Source organism: Scyliorhinus torazame, chromosome 24, assembly GCF_047496885.1.
Source record: "Scyliorhinus torazame isolate Kashiwa2021f chromosome 24, sScyTor2.1, whole genome shotgun sequence".
In the NCBI taxonomy this organism is placed as follows: domain Eukaryota; kingdom Metazoa; phylum Chordata; class Chondrichthyes; order Carcharhiniformes; family Scyliorhinidae; genus Scyliorhinus; species Scyliorhinus torazame.
The window spans coordinates 47,519,866-47,539,238 of NC_092730.1; the positions used below are offsets into that span (position 1 = coordinate 47,519,866).

General features: G+C 45.5%; 3 non-coding genes across 3 annotated transcripts; 1 reads left to right on the forward strand and 2 right to left on the reverse strand.

Moving 5' to 3' along the window:
* Nucleotides 1-2,141: 2,141 nt before the first annotated feature.
* On the reverse strand, nt 2,142-2,213 carry trnam-cau (transfer RNA methionine (anticodon CAU)). Its single transcript has one exon. It is a non-coding gene; the product is annotated as a tRNA-Met (tRNA).
* Nucleotides 2,214-12,169: 9,956 nt separating this feature from the next.
* Nucleotides 12,170-12,242, reverse strand: trnak-cuu (transfer RNA lysine (anticodon CUU)). The gene has a single exon. It is a non-coding gene; the product is annotated as a tRNA-Lys (tRNA).
* An 842-nt stretch (nt 12,243-13,084) lies between these two features.
* On the forward strand, nt 13,085-13,166 carry trnas-uga (transfer RNA serine (anticodon UGA)). Its single transcript has one exon. It is a non-coding gene; the product is annotated as a tRNA-Ser (tRNA).
* The last annotated feature ends 6,207 nt before the right edge of the window (nt 13,167-19,373 follow it).

Sequence of the window (19,373 nt, forward strand, 5' to 3'; positions counted from 1 at the left end):
TTCGCAATTTATTTTTCCTCTTACCATTTCTCCCATTTTTCCTTGTCTTTGAACCCATATCTCTACATAACAACCTGTCACGTAACCTGCTGCCTTAATCTCCATTAACCATCATACTGTCCATAGCTTTACATTTCCCTTCCCCCCAACTTGCTAGTTGAAAGTCCTTGTGACCAACCTATTTATCCTATTCGCTAGAACACTGGTCCCAGAATGGTTCAGGTGAAGTCCGTCCCAACGGTACAGGTCCCTCCTGCCCTATTACTGATGCCAATGCCCCATGAAATGGAATCCCTCTTTACCGCACCACTCCTTTAGTGCGGGAAACTTCTCTAATTTTCTCAACCCTATGCCAATTGGCACGTGGCTCGGGTAGTAATCCAGCGATTATAACCCTGGAAGACCTGTTCTTTAATTTAGTCCCTAGTGTTTGATAATCCCCAAACAGGTGCTCTTTCCTAGTCTTACCTATGTTGTTAGTCCCCACGTGGACCACAACAACTGGATCCTCCCCCTCCCTCTCCAAAATCATTTCAAGCCGATCAGAGATGTCCCTCACCCTGGCATCGGGCAGGCAACATACCATGTGGGACTCTCGATCTGGCTTACAAAGGATGACATCAATCCCGCTAATTATAGAATCCCCTACAACTACCACTTGTCTTTTTGCTCGCCACTCTTGAATGGCTTCCTGTACCACGGTGCAGTGGTCAGTCAACGCATCCTCCCTACAGCCCTCTTCCTCATCCACACAGGGAGTAAGTACCTCCTGCCCGTTGGACAAGGTCAAGGGCAGAGGCTCCTCAACTCCTAAACTCAGGATCCTCCTACATGCCTCCCTTGCAGTCACACCACTCTGTCCCTGACCACTGTCCGAATTAACAGTACTTATTCTACCGGGTGTGACTGCCTCCTGAAACAAAGCGTCCAGCATGAAACATTGCAACATTGTAAAGCTCACACAGAGGGAACCACGGAGAAAATGTTTTAAAGTCTCAGCAGGTCTGAAAGCATCTGCAGGGAGAGAAAAGAGCTAACGTTTCGAGTCCACGTGACAATTTGTCAAAGCTGCACGGGAAACGTTATCCAGTAGTACCCCATAGAGGGGCAATATTGATATATAACGATATCCAGTCATACCTCACAGTGGGGCAATAAGAAAATAAAGCTTATCGAGCAATAAATCACAATAGAAACCGAGTTCCCAACTTCCCCTCTCGGACGCATGTGAACAATCCAACCAGCCACACTATTTATAAGTTGAGAAGACGAATTTTACCCGGGGTCCTGAGATCAATATGAATTCCTCAACCAGAGTCACTGAAGCAGGTTATCGAGTCATTAACTGGGCTTTTGCCTGTGGGGTCTTGCTGTGCATATTTAAGCAGGAATCTCATGACCTCAGGCCAACGCTTTTCCAATGAAATTCCTGAGGTTGAAAATCTTGCTGGAGAAATTAAATCTCGTGGAGGAAAAGTCAATATCAGGAGTGGGATTCTAACCCACGTCTCCAAAAGCGACTGCGAGCTGAACGCAGCATTCTAGACCGCCTGGCCATCCTGATGCGTCGTCGTCAAAACTAAGCTCCGTGCACAAATCGACTTAAATTCAATCTTCATCGTCGTTTCATTTCAAACAAGACATACGTTTCCTCCTTTTGAACCCCAGCCAGAGTCCTGTATCTGAGTGCCATCCTTCGCCAAGCCGCTAGGGGTTAAGCAGCTTCTCATTGCTGCATTGATCAGTTGCTCCGATCAACAAGGACCGAATTCCAGCTCTATCCGTTCCTCACACGAAGGCACTGAGAGTCTATGATCGGAGCGACGTGAAGTATCCAACTGGAGAGTTGAATCCTGACGACGGGAATTTCTCTCCACAGCTGCTTCCGGTGCTGCTTGCACAGACAAGTCGCCGAGAGAAATCCTCCAGTGTCCAAACAGGTGAACGTTCATCCAGTAGAGGGAGAAGAGTGTTCTGGGAGAAGTCAGCTTAGTCACCTCGCTGCACTGTGGGTCGCTGAAGAACAGGTATCAAGGAGCGGATCAGACTGAAAGCAAAACTTTGATACGAATAAAGAAAAAGGCAGATGTGTTGCTGACAAATAGCGACTTGTTTGCTTTTGGTGTGAATTAGAAAATAAATAGCAGAGAATGGTTTCGATCCATTGACCTCTGGGTTATGGGCCCAGCACGCTGCCGCTGCGCCACTCTGCTCGTGGTTGACTCTTTGCGGGGTCAGACTTGAGGTAAAGTTTGAAGAAATCAGTAACAACGTGATCAATGTTCCCAGAGCGGTGAATCTGTCGCGCCGAACTTCATTCTATGAAGGTGATTGCAGTCATTCCCCACTTTCCCATCAGAACAACGTCACAGAAGAAATCACGTCACCTTCACAGAACAACCATTCAGCACGAAACTGAATTATCTGAACCATGCTGACCAGAATCAGTGTGCTCAAACGTGTATTCTTGTTGAAAGAAAAAATGAGGAAGTGAATAGTTGTGTGGCTGCCGCAGGGCAGTAATGACGTACCTCCTGGTTTAAGGAGCAGAGTGCGGTAGGGAAACCGTGCTGGGCCATTACCCTGAGGACGAGGAATCGAGGCTGTTCTCTTCTATTTACATTCTCCCTCGCACCAAAAGTAAACAGAACTCACGTTCCTGTTTGCTTTGCAGCAAATACCTATCAGAAATTTCTTGCAGTCTCATCCCGACATTAGTCCCAAGAATGAAGGAGACAGCATGACACAGTGCAACATTGTAAAGCTCACACATAGGGAACCACGGAGAAAATGCTTTAAAGTCTCAGCAGGCCTGGCAGCATCTGCAGGGAGAGAAAAGAGCTAACGTTTCTAGTCCACGTGACAATTTGTCAAAGCTGCACGGGAAACGTTATCCAGTAGTACTCCACAGAGGGGCAATATAGATATATAACGATATCCAGTAATACCTCACAGTGAGGCAATAAGGAAATAAGGTTTATCGAGCAATAAATCACAATAGAAACCGAGTTCCCAACTTCCCCTCTCGGACGCATGTGAACAATCCAACCAGCCACACTATTTATAAGTTGAGAAGACGAATTTTACACGGGGTCCTGGGATCAATATGAATTCCTCAACCAGAGTCACTGAAGCAGATTATCGAGTCATTAACTGGGCTTTTGCCTGTGGGGTCTTGCTGTGCGTATTTAAGCAGGAATCCCATGACCTCAGGCCAACGCTTGTCCAATGATCTTCCTGAGGTTGAAAATCTGTCTGGAGAAATTAAATCTCGTGCAGGAAAAGTGAATATCAGGAGAGAGATTCTAACCCACGTCTCCAAAAGAGACAGCGAGCTGAACGCAGCATCTTAGACCGCCTGGCCATCCTGATGCGTCGTCGTCAAAACTAAGCTCCGTGCACAAATTGACTTAAATTCAATCTTCATCGTCGTTTCATTTCAAACAAGACATGCGTTTCCTCCTTTTGAACCCCAGCCAGAGTCCTGTATCCGAGTGCTCCAAATATGGCCTTACCAAAGTTTTGTACAGCTGCATCATCACCACACGGCTCTTAAATGCAACCCCTCTGTTAATGAACGCTAGCACACCATTGGCCTTCTCCACAGCTCTATCCACTTGAGTGGCAACTTTCAAACATCTATGAACATAGCCCCCAATATCTCTCTGCTCCTCCAAATTGCCAAGAACCCTACCGTTAACCCATTATTACGCATTCATATTTGTCCTTCCAAAATGGACAACCTCACACTTTTCAGGATTAAACTCCATCTGCCACTTCTCAGCCCAGCTCTGCATCCTATCTATGTCTCTTTGCAACCGACAATAGCCCTCCTCACTATCCACAGCTCCACCAATCTTCGTATCGTCTGCAAATTTACTGACCCACCCTTCAATTCCCTCATCCAAGTCATTATTGAAAATCACAAACAGCAGAGGACCCAGAACTGATCCCTGCGGTACGCCACTGGTAACTGGGATCCAGGCTGAATATTTGCTATCCATCACCACTCTCTGACTTCTATCGGTTAGCCAGTTCGTTACCTAACAGGCCAAATGTCCCACTATCCCATGCCTCCTTACTTTCTGCATAAGCCTACCATGGGGATCATTATCAAATGCCTTAGTAAAATCCATGTACACTACATCCACTTCTTTACCTTCATCCACATGCTTCATCACCTCCTCAAAGAATTCAATAAGACTTGTTAGGCAAGACCTACCTCTCACAAATCCATGCTGACTATCCCTAATCAAGCAGTGTCTTTCTAGATACTCAGAAATCCTATCGCTCAGTGCCCTTTCCATTACTTTGCCTACCACCGAAGTAAGACTGACTGGACTGTAATTTCCAGGGTTATCCCTATTCCCTTTTTTGAACAGGAGAACGACATTCGCCACTCCCCAATCCCCTGGTACCACCCCTGCTGACAGTAAGGACGAAAAGATCATTGCCGACGGCTCTGCAATTTCATCTCTTGCTTCCCATAGAATTCTTGTATATATTCCGTCAGGCCCGGAGGACTTGTCTATCCCCAACTTTTACAAAATGCCCAACGCATCTTCCTTCCTAACAAGTATTTCCTCGAGCTTACTGTTTCACACTATCCTCTCCAACAATGTGGCCCCTCTCATTTGTAAACACTGAAGAAAAGAACTCGTTCAAGACCTCTCCTATCTCTTCAGACACAATACACAATCTCCCGCTACTGTCCTTCATCGGACCTACCCTCGCTCTAGTCATTCTCATATTTCTCACATATGTGTAAAAGGCCTTGGGATTTACCTGGATCCTACCCGCCAAAGATTTTCCTTGCCCTCTCTTAGCTCTCCGAATCCCTTTCTTCAGTTCCCTCCTGGTTATCTTGTATCCCTCCAGCGCCCTGATTGAAACTTGTTTCCTCAGCCTTACAGATGTCTCCTTCTTCCTCTTAACAAGACATTCAACCTCTCTTGTCAACCATGGTTCCCTCACTCGACCATCTCTTCCCTGCCTGACAGGGACATACATATCAAGGACACGTAGTACCTATTCCTTGAACAAGTTTCACATTTCACTTGTGTCCTTCCCTGCCAGCCTATGTTCCCAACTTATGCACTTCAATGCTTGCCTGACAACATCGTACCCTTCCCCCAATTGTAAACCTTGCCCTGTTGCACGCACCTAACCCTCTCCATTACTAAAGTGAAAGTCACAGAATTGTGGTCACTATCTCCAAAATGCTCCCCCACTAACAAATCTATCGCTTGCCTTGGTTCATTACCAAGTACCAAATCCAATATGGCCTCCCCACTGGTCGGACAATCTACATACTGTGTTGGAAAAGCTTCCTGGACACACTGCACAAACTGTGGAGAAGATACTGCGTGATAGGATCTATTCACATTTGGAAGAAAATAGACTTATCAGTGATAGGCAGCATGGTTTTGTGCAGGGAAGGTCATAACTTAGAAACCTAATAGAATTTTTTGAGGAAGTGACAACGTTAATTGATGAGGGAAGGGCTGTAGATGTCATATACATGGACTTCAGTAAGGCGTTTGATAAAGTTTCCCATGGCAGGTTGCTGGAAAAAGTGAAGTCGTATGGGGTTCAGGCTGTACTAGCTAGATGGATAAAGAACTGGCTGGGCAACAGCAGACAGAGAGTAGTGGTGGAAGGGAGTGTCTCAAAACGGAGAAAGGTGACTAGTGGTGTTCCACAGGGATCCGTGCTCGGAGCACTGTTGTTTGTGATATACAGAAATGATCTGGACGAAGGAATAGGTGGTTTGATTAGCAAGTTTGCAGATGATATTAAGATTGGTGGAGTTGCAGATACCGTGGAGGACTGTCAGAGAATACCGGGAAATATAAATAGATTGGAGAGTTGGGCAGAGAAATGGCAGGTGGAGTTCAATCCAGGCAAATGCGAGGTGATGCATTTTGGAAGATCTAATTCAAGAGCGGACTTTACGGTCAATGGAAGAGTCCTGGGGAAAATTGATGTACAGAGAGATCTGGGAGTTCAGGTCCATTGTACCCTGAAGGTGGCAACGCAGGTCGATAGAGTGGTCAAAAAAGCATACAGCATGCTTGCCTTCATCGGACGGGGTATTGAGTACAAGAGTCGGCAGGTCATGTTACAGTTGTCTAGAACTTTGGTCAGGCCACAGTTGGAATACTGCGTGCAGTTCTGGTCGCCACATTACCAGAAGGATGTGGATGATTTAGAGATGGTGCAGAGGAGGTTCACCAGGATGTTGCCTGGTATGGAGGGTGCTAGCTATGAAGGAAGGTTGAGTAGATTAGGATTGTTTTCATTGGAAAGACGGAGGTTGAAGGGGGACCTGATTGAGGTCTACAAAATTATGAGAGGTATATACAGGGTGGATAGCAACAAGCTTTTTCCAAGAATGGGGGTGTCAATTACAAGGGGTCACGATTTCAAGGTGAGAGGTGGAAAGTTTAAGGGAGGTGTGCGTGGAAAGTATTTTACGCAGAGGGTGGTGGGTGCCTGGAACGCTTTGCCAGCGGAGCTGGTAGAGGCGGGCACGATAGCGTCATTTAAGATGCATCTAGACAGATATATGAATGGGCGGGGAACAGAGGGAAGTAGATCCTTGGAAAATAGGCGACAGGTTTTGGTGAAGGATCTGGATCGGCGCAGGCTGGGAGGGCCGAAGGGCCTGTTCCTGTGCTGTAATTTTCTTTGCTCTTTGTTCTTTGTAAAGAGTTTCCACTCAATGTTTGGGAAGTTGAAGTCACCCATGACTACTACCCTGTAATTTCTGCACCTTTCCAAAATCTGTTTCCCAATCTGTTCCTCCACATCTCTGCTAATATTTGGGCCCACAGAAATCTCCCAACAAGGTGACCGCTCCTTTCGTATTTCTGACTTCAACCCATACTACCTCAGTAGGCAGATCCTCCTCGAAATGTCTGTCTGCAGCTGTTATACTATCTCTAATTAGCAATGACACCCCCCCACCACCACCTCTTTTACCACCCTCCCTAATCGTATTGAAACTTCTATAACCAGGGACCTCCAACAACCATTTCTGCCCCTCTTCTATCGAAGTTTCTGTGATGGCCACCACATCGTAGTCCCACGTACCGATCCATGCCTTAAGTTCACCCACCTTATTCCTGATGCTTCTTGCGTTGAGGTATACACACTTCAACCCATCTCCGTGCCTGCAAGTACTCTCCTTTGTCAGTGTTACCTTCCCCACTGCCTCATTACACGCTTTGGCGTTCTGAATATCGGCTACCTCAGTTGCTGGACTACAAATCCGGTTCCCATTCCCCTGCCAAATTAGTTTATACCCTCCCGAAGATTACTAGAAAACCTCCCTCCCAGGATATTGGGTCCCTCTGGTTCAGATGCAACCCATCCTGCTTGTACAGGTCCCACCTCCCCCAGAATGCACTCCAATTATCCAAATACCTGAAGCCCTCCCTCCTACACCATCCCTGCAGCCACGTGTTTAACTGCACTCTCTCCCTATTCCTAGCCTCGCTATCACGTGGCACCGGCAACAAACCAGAGATGACAACTCTGTCTGTTCTGGCTTTTAACTTCCAGCCTAACTCCGTTTATTACCTCCACACCCTTTTTCCTACCTACCTCGTTGATAGCAATGTGCACCACGACTTCTGGCTGCTCACTCTCCCCCTTAAGGATCCTGAAGACACGATACGAGACATCCCTGGCACAGGAACCCGGAAGGCAGCATACCTTCTGGGAGTCTCGCTCGCGACCACAGAATCTCCTATCTATTCCCTTAACCATTGAATCTCCTATTACGATTACTTTTCTCTTCTCCCCCTTCCCTTCTGAGCCCCAGACCCAGACTCAGTGCCAGAGAGCTGGCCGCTAAGGCCTTCCCCCGGTAGGTCACCCCCCCCCCCTCAACAGCATCCAAAACGGTATACTTGTTTTGAAGAGGAACGGCCACGAGGGATCCCTGCACTGTCTGCCTGTTTGTTTTCGTTCCCCTGACTGTAATCCAGCTACTCTTGTCCTGTACCTTGGGTGTGCTTACCTCCCTGTAACTATTCTCTATAACCCCCTCTGCCTCGTGGATGATCCGAAGTTCATCCAGCTCCAGCTCCAGTTCCCTAACACGGTCTCTGAGGAGCTAGAGTTGGGTGCACTTCCCTCAGGTACAGTCAGCGTGGACACCGTATCCCTCACCACCCACATCCTACAGGATGAGCATGTAACTGCCCTAGCCTCCAACCCTTCTTACCTTACAGAATATAGCTGCCCTGTGGATCAACTGGACTTCCGGCCTCTGACTCTGCTCCCAGTCAGCTGCACACTCTATAAACTCCTGGTTCCGTTCTCGCTCTTTGCTGAAATGAAATTAAAGGAGCACCTTACTAACTTCTCACCTAACTCCCTCAGTCACCAAACACTCACTGTAGCAGTCAAATGCACCAAATTCATCACTCAGAGGAAACAAAGTGTGCACTGTAGCTGGATCACTTTTATACTGTGAATCTAGCCTCTGGAGACTGGCCTAATCCAATTAGCTAATTAATAAGCTCCAGCTGCAAGTACCGACAAGTAGAACCTTTGTTTAAAGCTTGATGAAAATTCACCTTCTCAACCAAACAGGAACTTTTAAGTTAATTAACTAAATAAAAGAAAGACTAGACTTTAGATCAAAATTAACCCTTATACACCCTCAGTCACGAAACTCTCACTATAGCACGCAAATGCACCAAATTCAGAACTCAGTGAAGAACGCCTCCAGTGGACAAACAGGAGGAACTTCATTCAGTGGAGGCAGCAGAGGAGGATTCTGGAAGAGGTCAACTGAGTCACCTCGACTGTACTGTGGGCAGCCGAAGAACAGGTGTCAAGGAGCGGTTAAGCGCCAAACACGTCCCTCCCTACTTTTCCTCAAAACTGCTCCCGCGTTCAGTCAATGGCACCATATCGATCGCACAGATGTTAAAAAGTGCTTTGCAGGGTTCGTCCGGGATTGGAACCCGGGACCTCAGGCATTTTATCGCAGCAGAATTGCCTACGTGAGAATCGCCAAAGCGAGAATCATACCCTTAGACAAACGAGCCACCTGGTGATCAACGTCCCGCTGAAACAATCTTACCATTACTTCCCAACCGAAGCTTATTTTATTAAGTCAATGGGCTTCTTAATTCCTGTTGAATTTGGTTTGGTTGTTAAAGTAAAATCCAAATAAACTATTTTTTGTCCCTTGCTTATCTAATTGGGATCGTTGGGACAATTTGGTTCTTTCTGGTTTGTTGGCCTCCACTGCGAACAGAACAATAGACACACGGGACCAATCTTTATAAATAGGAGCGTCGAGCACATTCTTCATAATGCAGATTCTTCATAAAATCCTGAAAGAGAATTGGAAAATGTTGGATTACTCGGCTGGTCTGGCAACATCTGTGGAGAGAGAAAGAGAGTTACAGTTCCGAGTCAAGTATGACCCTGCTTCTCATACTCTGTTTCCCTCTCTACAGATGCTGCCAGGCCTGCTGGGATTTTCCAGCACTTTCTGTTTTTATCACGGGACTACCGCCAGCTCTCGGCGACCAACGTGGACACGGTGGGCAAAATGGATTTCGCCCGATCTGTAACTATTCAATGATTCTCTAAACGAGAGTGTAAGATCTGATCAAAGTGAAGTATCCAATTGGAGAGTTGCATCCTGGAGATTGGAATCTGTCTCCACAGCTGGTTCCGGTGCTGCTTTCACAGACAAGTAACCGAAGAATCCCTCCAGTGGACAAACATGAGGAAATTCATCCAGTGGAAGCGGCAGAGGAGGATTCTGGACGAGGTCAACTGGGTCACCTCGACTGGACTGTTGGCAGCCGAAGAACTGGCGTGAAGAAGTGGTTAAGCTCTAAACATGACCCTCGCTCCCTCCCTCCCTTTCCTCCAAACTACTCCCGAGTTCATTCAATGGCACCATATCGATCGTACAGATTTTAAAAAGTTATTTGCACAGTCCGCAATCTGAACCCGGGATCTCTCTCATTTTATGGCAGCAGAAGATCCTAAGCGAGAATCATACCACTAGACCAACGAGCCAGCCGGTGGTCAGCGTGCCGTTGACACCATTTTACCATTACCTCCCAAGCAAAATTTATTGTATCAACTCAATGGGCTTCTTAATTCCTGTTCAATTTGGTTTGGTTGTTAAAGTAAAATCGAAAGAAACTCTTTTTTGTCCCTTGCTTTTCTTATCGGGGTCATTGGGTTAATTTGGTTCTTTCTGGTTTGTTGGCCTCCGCTGCGAACAGAACAATAGACATCCGGGACCAATCTTTATAAATAGAAGCGTCGAGCACAAGGGCAATGCCGCTATGGAGATTCTTCATAAAATCCTGAAAGAGAAATATAAAATGTTGGATAACTCGGCTGGTCTGGCAACATCTGTGGAGAGAGAAAGTTACAGTTCCGAGTCCAGTATGACACTGCCTCCCATTCTCGGTTTCCCTCTCAGTCAATGTCTGGTACTGTATGTGAGGGTGGGATTCAGTCTCTATCAGACATTGGTACTGAATGTCAGTGTGGAAATCTTTCTGTATTTATCAATCACAATTCTTGTTTGGGAAACGTGAGATGAATACGTAACATCAGCATGGCTGTAACAGATAGAGAAAGTCACACAGAAAGAGACTATCAGGATACACACAGTGACACACAGAAAAGGTGCAGTGCAAACCAGCAAGATACTGAGATGGAGAAATTGGGTATTTAGGAAAATGTGTTTTCTGCTGCACACAGAGAGGCCCTGTTTGTAAATGTATATCCTGCTGTGTAACCGTGCTCTCTGATGTGTAACTGAGCTCTCAGCTGTGTAACTGAGCTCTCTGCTATGTGACTGTTCTCTCTGTCGTGGAACAATGACTCTGCCGGTGACAGATCTGCACTGCACTGCACTAATTGGAGGGCTGTGACCAGTGGTGTTCCACAGGGATCAGTGCTGGGACCTTTGCTCTTTGTAGTATATATAAATGATTTGGAGGAAAATGTAACTGATCTGTTTAGTAAGTTTGCAGACGACACAAAGGTTGGTGGAATTGTGGATAGCGATGAAGAATGTCAGAGGATACAGCAGGATTTAGATTGTTTGGAGACTTGGACGGAGAGATGGCAGATGGAGTTTAATCCGGACAAATGTGAGGTAATGCATTTTGGAAGGTCTAATGCAGGTAGGGAATATACAGTGAATGGTAGAACCCTCAAGAGTATTGAAAGTCAAAGAGATCTAGGAGTACAGGTCTACAGGTCATTGAAAGGGGCAACACAGGTGGAGAAGGTAGTCAAGAAGGCATACGGCATGCTTGCCTTCATTGGCCGGGGCATTGAGTATAAGAATTGGCAAGTCATGTTGCAGCTGCATAGAACGTTAGTTAGGCCACACTTGGAGCATAGTGTTCAATTCTGGTCGCCACACTACCAGAAGGATGTGGAGGCTTTAGTGATGGTGCAGAAAAGATTTACCAGAATGTTGCCTGGTGTGGAGGGCATTAGCTATGAGGAGCGGTTGAATAAACTCGGTTTGTTCTCACTGGAACGAAGGAGGTTGAGGGGAGACCTGATAGAGGTCTATAAAATTATGAGGGGCACAGACAGAGTGGATAGTCAGAGGCTTTTCCCCAGTGTCGAGGGGTCAATTACTAGGTTTAAGGTGAGAGGGGCAAGGTTTAGAGTAGATGTACGAGGCAAGTTTTTTACGCAGAGGGTAGTGGGTGCCTGGTACTCGCTCCCGGAGGAGGTGGTGGAAGCAGGGACGATAGTGACATTTAAGGGGCATCTTGACAAATACATGAATAGGATGGGAATAGAGGGATACGGACCCAAGAAGTGTAGAAGACTGTTGTTTAATCGGGCAGCATGGTCGGCACGGGTTCAGAGGGCCGAAGGGCCTGTTCCTGTGCTGTACATTTCTTTGTTCTTTGGTTGTGTCAAATCATTCCCTGTTGTGTCAATGTGTTCCCGGTTGTGGAAATCGATCCGTCTGAAGCAGAACCTTTCTGCGACATTACGGAGACGAAATTTCAATTCCAGATTTATTTAACCTTGTCACCAAAGGTTAGTTCACACCCCTGGATTCCCAGTCAAGCGACATAACCTTGTGTTTTTGTTATGAAGACAATTAATTCAGCATGAATATTTTAAGATACGAATATGGAAACGCCCAACATGGGGCTCGAACCCACGACCCTGAAATTAAGAGTACCATGCTCTACCGACTGAGCTAGCCGGGATGGTGCTGCATTATCTATTAAACCTCTTCTTGCAGAGTAGCGGAGGTGCTCATTCGGATGGTCAGTGTTGACTCGTTGGGTCGAATGGCCTCCTTCTGCGCTGGACATTTTACGATTCGATGATACAAGGAGGTTGATGCGGTGGAGTCCTTCTGCCATACTGCCCACTCCTGACACCATGTAGAAATGCTGGTCTCTCAATGACTGGCGACCAAGGTCTTGTAATAAAAAATAATTAAATTAATAATTGAGCAGCCCCTCCTGGCTTGTGCTCTGACCGCGATCCGGGGAGAACTGCTCGAATCCAGACACGTGATCATGTTAGTTGCCTCATCAGGTCATCACGTGACCATTCGGCCTGTACAGGTCTCCTTCTGTGCCGTAATTTCTAGATTCCATCATTTTTATTTTCTTCCAGACTGGGAAGTGTGGTCCTGTTCCATTTGAATTTCTAATATATTTCCAATGTAACTGATGTTGTTACACAAACTATTAAATCAGTGGAATTGTGCGTTTAGGGAGTTGAGATTTTCGAGTCTCTCAAGGCTTCTCTCCAAATCCAATGGCCATTTTCCACGAAGTATCAACCCCTCCTCACATAAACACTATTAGAACATAGAAAATACAGCACAGAACAGGCCCTTCGGCCCACGATGTTGTGCCGAACCTTTTTCCTAGATTAATCATAGATTATACAGTGCAGAAGGAGGCCATTCGGCCCACCGTGTCTGCACCGGCCGACTATTGGTCGCTTGAATGGAATAACTTCCTGGAATGATTCCAGGCTGGTTTTAGAATGTATTCCATCGACCAAATAACTAATGAATGACACATCGAACGCAGCTGCGATGGCCGAGTGGTTAAGGCGTTGGACTTGAAATCCAATGGGGTTTCCCCGCGCAGGTTCGAATCCTGCTCGCAGCGACTGTGTTTCGAAATGTTTGTTCAACCCGCCGCACAAGCCGCTGACTCGAAAATTCATACGTTTTCCGATGGTTTGTAAATAAGCTGTTTGAACGTTAATCAAGTTCAGTCAGTTATTAACAGATGAATATTCAGATGAATAAGGAACTCACACCCAAAACAGCAATCAGTAAATAATAATATGTCCTTCAACGTTCGGAAGGAGAAGCAGCAACGGCAGCGAATGGAAACGTGGTTTGGTTTCATTGAATGTATTTCTGGGTAAAAAGATCGTGGCAGAAATGGAACATTTTTAAAAAATATTTTCTTGTTCTCTTTCCTTTGTCTCCATCTGTTTCTTTGTTTCTTTCTCTCTCCCTCACTCATTGTTTTTGTGCTTCTCCGGGGACTGATTGGATACAGCGAAACTCAGCCCCATCTCATTCCAACTCTTTTGGACCAACACGTCCTGGTGATGGACGGTCCTGAATCAGTGGAAGAATCGACAAACTATTCCATTCTTGGCTCTGTGAGAAGTTCCATTCCTGGTTGTGAGGTGGCTCTGAGATAAAGGGATCGAGAGAGAAAGAGGTGACTGCAGTCTGACTCTTACTCTGAAAACCAGTTAGTGCGCCCTTGTACAAAGTGGATGTGTCTGAGAACAGGAGGAAAGCAGATCATGGGTCTGTGATTGATTTTATTGAGCAGGACCTTGAAAAGTGATGCAATCTTCTAACCAGTCAGCGCCTGTCTGAGAACTGGCAAGGAAGTAAGGCTGTTATTGAAACGGTTGATCTTGAATTAGTTTAGGCAAACCGATTATTTATGAGGTGTTGGTATATTGTTTTCAGAGACACTGTCATACTTTCTTAAAATATGATTTGTGCTTGTTTTTGTTTTGTTCAATAATTTGGGGAATCTATTTGGAGCGGATGCAGTTGGTTAATATCTGTGCCGCTTGCTTGTCCAGCTGCCCGTGCAACAGCAGCTCCATTCCTGTCGAGATCTGTGGACACAAACAGGATATCCAAACTATTGCGCACTGCTGCCATCTCCTGGTTGAACGCGAGTTGTAGAACACGGTAACGCTGTATTCGTAACACATTTCAATTGGTGCAAAAGAACATTAACATGGTTAAATATTATCATTGTAGTAATCATCTTGAAATCCCCAGATATCTGATTTCTGACTGAGCTGCCCAGCTCTACCCGACCTATGGGAATATGAAAGATTCCCATTACAGCCATATTGGTTACAAGAATATAGAATCCCTGAATTAATACATTCACCCGCTTCATTGTTTGTGTATTCGTTCTATAAATACAGAGGGGGCAACATTGCCCAGGGACAGGTGGTGGTATCGTGGTGACTGTCCCAGCATTTGACCCAGATTCAGTTCCTGCCCATCACAGTGGTGAATTATTTAATTAGATACCGCAGGTCAGGACAGAAAAGGAGTGGACACTCCTCAAATAAAATTCACCAATTGTTTTCATCATCCATGGGTTCCTTATGTAATAACCAGCATCAATTTGTTTTGAGTGGAAACTTAGTTTAAATAAACGAACAATCTTCAACATTAATAACTAAGTTCTCAGTCTGCAACAATAGTAAATAGGTGGGTTAAACGGGTCAAAAATACGAGCCACGCAAAGTTCCGTTTACAAAATAAGCTTAAAACACTCCTAGTGGCTGAATAAATTAACCACTAAGTAAGTTACATAATTAATACCAGTAAAAAGTTATTACTGAAACAGGAAGAAAAGGGCAGCATCAGGGCACAAGGACAAGGTAATGTCTCAGACCAGAGTAAGAGTCCAATGTAATGACACACAGAACATCATAAATATATTGCATAAATACATTTATTGTGGACTGGTGCCATCTCCTGGCTGAGCGTGAGCCGTGTGACACAGACACTTTCATTCAGGAGCGTTTTAAATTGGAGTGAAATGCACACAAACAACACGAATTTCTTTCTGCTCACTGTGCCAGTTATAGTGATCTGTATTAAACAGCAGGAGCGGGATCCGCAGTCTTCACCTTGTTTTAAAATAATTTAGAGTACCCAATTAATTTTTCCCAATTAAGGGGCAATTTAGCGTGGCCAATCCACCTAGCTTGCACATCTTTGGATTCTGGGGGATAAACCCACGCAAACACGGGAGAATGTGCAAACTTCACACGGACAGTGACCCAGAGCCGGGATCGAATCTGGTACCTCGGCGCCGTGAGGCAGTAGTGCTGACCACTGTGCCGCCATGCTGCCCTCGCAGTTTCGTTGTTGAAATAAAATCAAAAGAAACAATTTTTGTCCCTTGCTTTTCGTACTGGGATCATTGGGTAAATTGGGTTATTTTTGGTTTGTTGGCCTCCACTGCGAACAGAATAAAACACATACGGGACCAGTCTTTGCCGTTGCTGAGTAAGCACTGTGCAATGGTCACTATGAACGATTCTGTCATGAAGCTGCTCCTCAAGTATTCTCTTTCTCAATCTGCTGAAGGCTGAGCTGACACATTGGAGGTTAGGGCGAATCCTATCTGCTGGATCTGCCTTTTTCCAGTGGTGGCTTCCGGTCATGGAAAACGGTCCACATTTTCCACGATCTCGCCATTTTATTCTGTGTGCCATTTCTATGTGAGTGTTGACAACATAATTCAGCTCTTGGTATTCACCATGATTCAGGGACAGCACGGTAGAATAGTGGTTAGCACTGTGGCTTCACAGCGCCGGGTCTCATGTTCGATTCCCACTTGGATCACTGTCTGTGTTCTCCCTGTGTCTGCGTGTGTTCCCTCCGGGTCTCCGGTTTCCTACCACACTCCAAAGATGTGCAGTTTAGGTGGATTGGCCATGCTAAATTACCCTTAGGTTAGATGGGGTTGCTGGGATACGGGGAAAGGGTGGACGCGTGGGCTTCAGTGGGGTGCTATTTGAAGAGCCTGTGCAGATTCCATGGTACGAATGGCCACCTCTGCACTGTAAATTCTATGATTCTATATTCCCTTAAAAAATGCATCATGAATGAATGAATGAAAATCGCTTATTGTCACAAGTAGGCTTCAAATTAAGTTACTGTGAAAAGCCCCTAGTCGCTACATTCCTGCGCCTGTTCGGGGAGGCTGGTACGGGAATTGAACCGTGCTGCCTTGGTCTGCTTTAAAAGCCAGCGATTTACCCCAGTGTGCTAAACCAGCCCTTGTCTGGTTTCTAGTCTAAACCAGTCATCTCACACGTCTCCAGACTGAAAATCATCTTTCGTCGTTTGAAGTTCTAGACTGTCCACGTATCAGTTCAGAACATTTCCAAGTTTGTACCATCATCAAACTTTGAAACTGTTCCCTCTACACCATGATCTAGCACATTATTATATACCAGGGAAAGCAAATATTCCAGTAGGAACCCATGTCGAACACTACAAAACTTCTTCCAGTCCGAAAACTCTCTAATGGCCATTATATTCTGTTTGTGATTATTCAACCACATTTATATCCATATTGCTACTGTCCCTTTTATTCCAGGAGCTACACATTTCGCTAATTCTGTGCAGTTTTGGTTTTCTTATTTAGGTAAATACGGTTCAGAGGAGGTTTCCTCGATTGGTCCGGGAATGAGCGGGTTTTCTAATGAGGAAAGGTTAGACAGACTGCACTTGTTTCCAATGGAGATGTGAAGAGTGACAGTTGATTTGATTGAAGTACATCAGATCTTGAATGGTCTTGGCAAGGTGGACGTGGAAAGGATGTCACTGCTTGAGGTTAACTACTGGGCAGTTAAAAACAAGGATGTCGCCCTTTTCGGATGGAGATGTGGAAATTTCTCACTCCCAGAGTTGTGCGACTTTGGAACTCTGCCTCAGAAGGCGGCGGAAGCGGGACATTGATTATTTTTAAGGCGGAGATTCAGCAAATAAATCAAAGGTTTATTGGGGTTACATACAAACATTGCATTCAGCCAACTACCTGGATGCGCAAGCGTTCGTTTGTTTTTCTTGATATCTGAGGATAAATTCAGAGTCCTCCACCATGGTGAAACGGTCTTTAAATGTCGCGTTCGTTTCTTCGCGTGTTCTGTATTGACACATTCTCTGGAGCTCAAACTTGCTCCCGATTTCAGTCAATGACAACACATGGATCGCACTGATTAAACATAAACAGGGCTCGTCCGGGATTTGAACCCGGGACCTCTCGCATTTTACCGTTAACGGAAATCCCTAAGCGAGACCCCTAGACCAACGAGCCAACCGACAGGCAAACGTCACTCAAACCAACTTATCATTGCGTCCCGAAGCCTATCGTATCAGCTCAATGCGCTTTTTAATTCCTGTTCAATTTTGTTTCGTTGTTGAAATAAAATCAAAAGAAACAATTTTTGTCCCTTGCTTTTCGTACTGGGATCATTGGGTAAATTGGGTTATTTTTGGTTTGTTGGCCTCCACTGCGAACAGAATAAAACACATACGGGACCAGTCTTTGCCGTTGCTGAGTAAGCACTGTGCAATGGTCACTCCGAACGATTCTGTCATGAAGCTGCTCTTCAAGTATTCTCTTTCTCAATCTGCTGAAGGCTGAGCTGACACATTGGAGGTGAGGGCGAATCCTATCTGCTGGAACTGCTTTTTTCCAGTGGTGGCTTCCGGTCATGGAAAACGGTCCACATTTTCCACGATCTCGCCATTTTATTCTGTGTGCCATTTCTATGTGAGTGTTGACAACATAATTCAGCTCTTGGTATTAACCATGATTCAGTCAGTGGTGGTCTGTGGAAAGTAGGAGTCAGTCTGTGGAGCTCTGTCTCCCATAGTCTTGACGTTCAGAGTGACCATTACACAGTCCTTGTGGCGACAAGGTCCCATTTGCACATTGAGGATTCGCACCATCCCGTTATTTGACACTACCACCCTGCTACGTGCGATCAATTTTGAAATACAATTGCTGCATATTTCAGTCCCTGACACTATATGGCAGAGTCAGATTCATTCCATATTTGTAATATACCAATCATTCTTCGGCTTGTTACAGATCTTCTGCAACAATCTGTCTTTGGGATTCAGTGAAATCGCTTTGCGAGAGTCTCTGGGACTGTATGAGAGTCTGTCATTCATTTAATATCTTTCATACTCTGAAAATCTGTGTGAAGGTGGAACTAAATCTGTAATGATCAATCTCTAATATTGTTATTGAGTGGATAAAATCATTATGTTGTTTGCCAGTTTCCGTTAAAACGTCTGCATATCAGAATCATGACAAGACTTTCAGTGGCAGTGGGCATGCGCGTGTGTTGGGGGAGGTGCATATAGACATTTGGGTGGTGACTGAATCTTTATCTGTCAGTCCCTGCTGTGCACAGTAACAAGTCTGACAACACCAGGTTAAAGTCCAACAGGTGTGTTTCAAACACTAGCTTTCGGAGCACTGCTCGTTCCTCAGGTGAATGAAGAGGTATGTTTCGGAAACATATATATAGGCAAAGTCAAAAATGCAAGACAATGCTTTGAATGCCAGCATTTGCAGGTAATTAAGTCTTTACAGATCCAGAGATTAAATGAAAATCGCTTATTGTCACAAGTAGGTTTCAAATTAAGTTACCGTGAAAAGCCACATTCCGTCGCCTGTTCGGGGAGGCTGATCCAGGAATTGAGCCGTGCTTCTGATCGGACTCGGTCGGCTTTTAAAGCCAGCGATTCAGCCCTGTGCTAAACCAGATAGGGCGAACCCCAGGTTAAAGGGGTGTGAATTGACTCACACCAGGACAGTTGGTAGGATTTCGCAAGCCCAGGCCAGGTAGTGGGGGATAAATGTAATGCGACATGAATCCAAGGTCCCGGTTGAGGCCGTACTCATGTATGCGGAACTTGGCTAGAAGTTTCTGTTCGGTGATTTTCCTTGTCGCGCGTCCTGAAGGCCGCCTTGCAGAACGCTTACCCGGAGATCAGAGGCTCAATGCCCTTGACTGCTGAATTGTTCTCCTACGTGTTCTCTGGTGTGACATGTGAATATTCGATTCATTCTCTATCTGCAGTCTCTATTGCTTTGTGTGGCACAGGTCTCCCTCGGCCAACGAACCAGCCGCTGATTTGATCTCACTTAAAGCAACTTTTAATTGCGTCCAAAGCCCATCAGTTTCCCCACACAATTATAAATCAGAAATATGAATGAACAATGTGACATTTATCTCTCTGTTCTGGAGCTGATCAGAAGCAGTGATGTCAGTTTGCACCACTC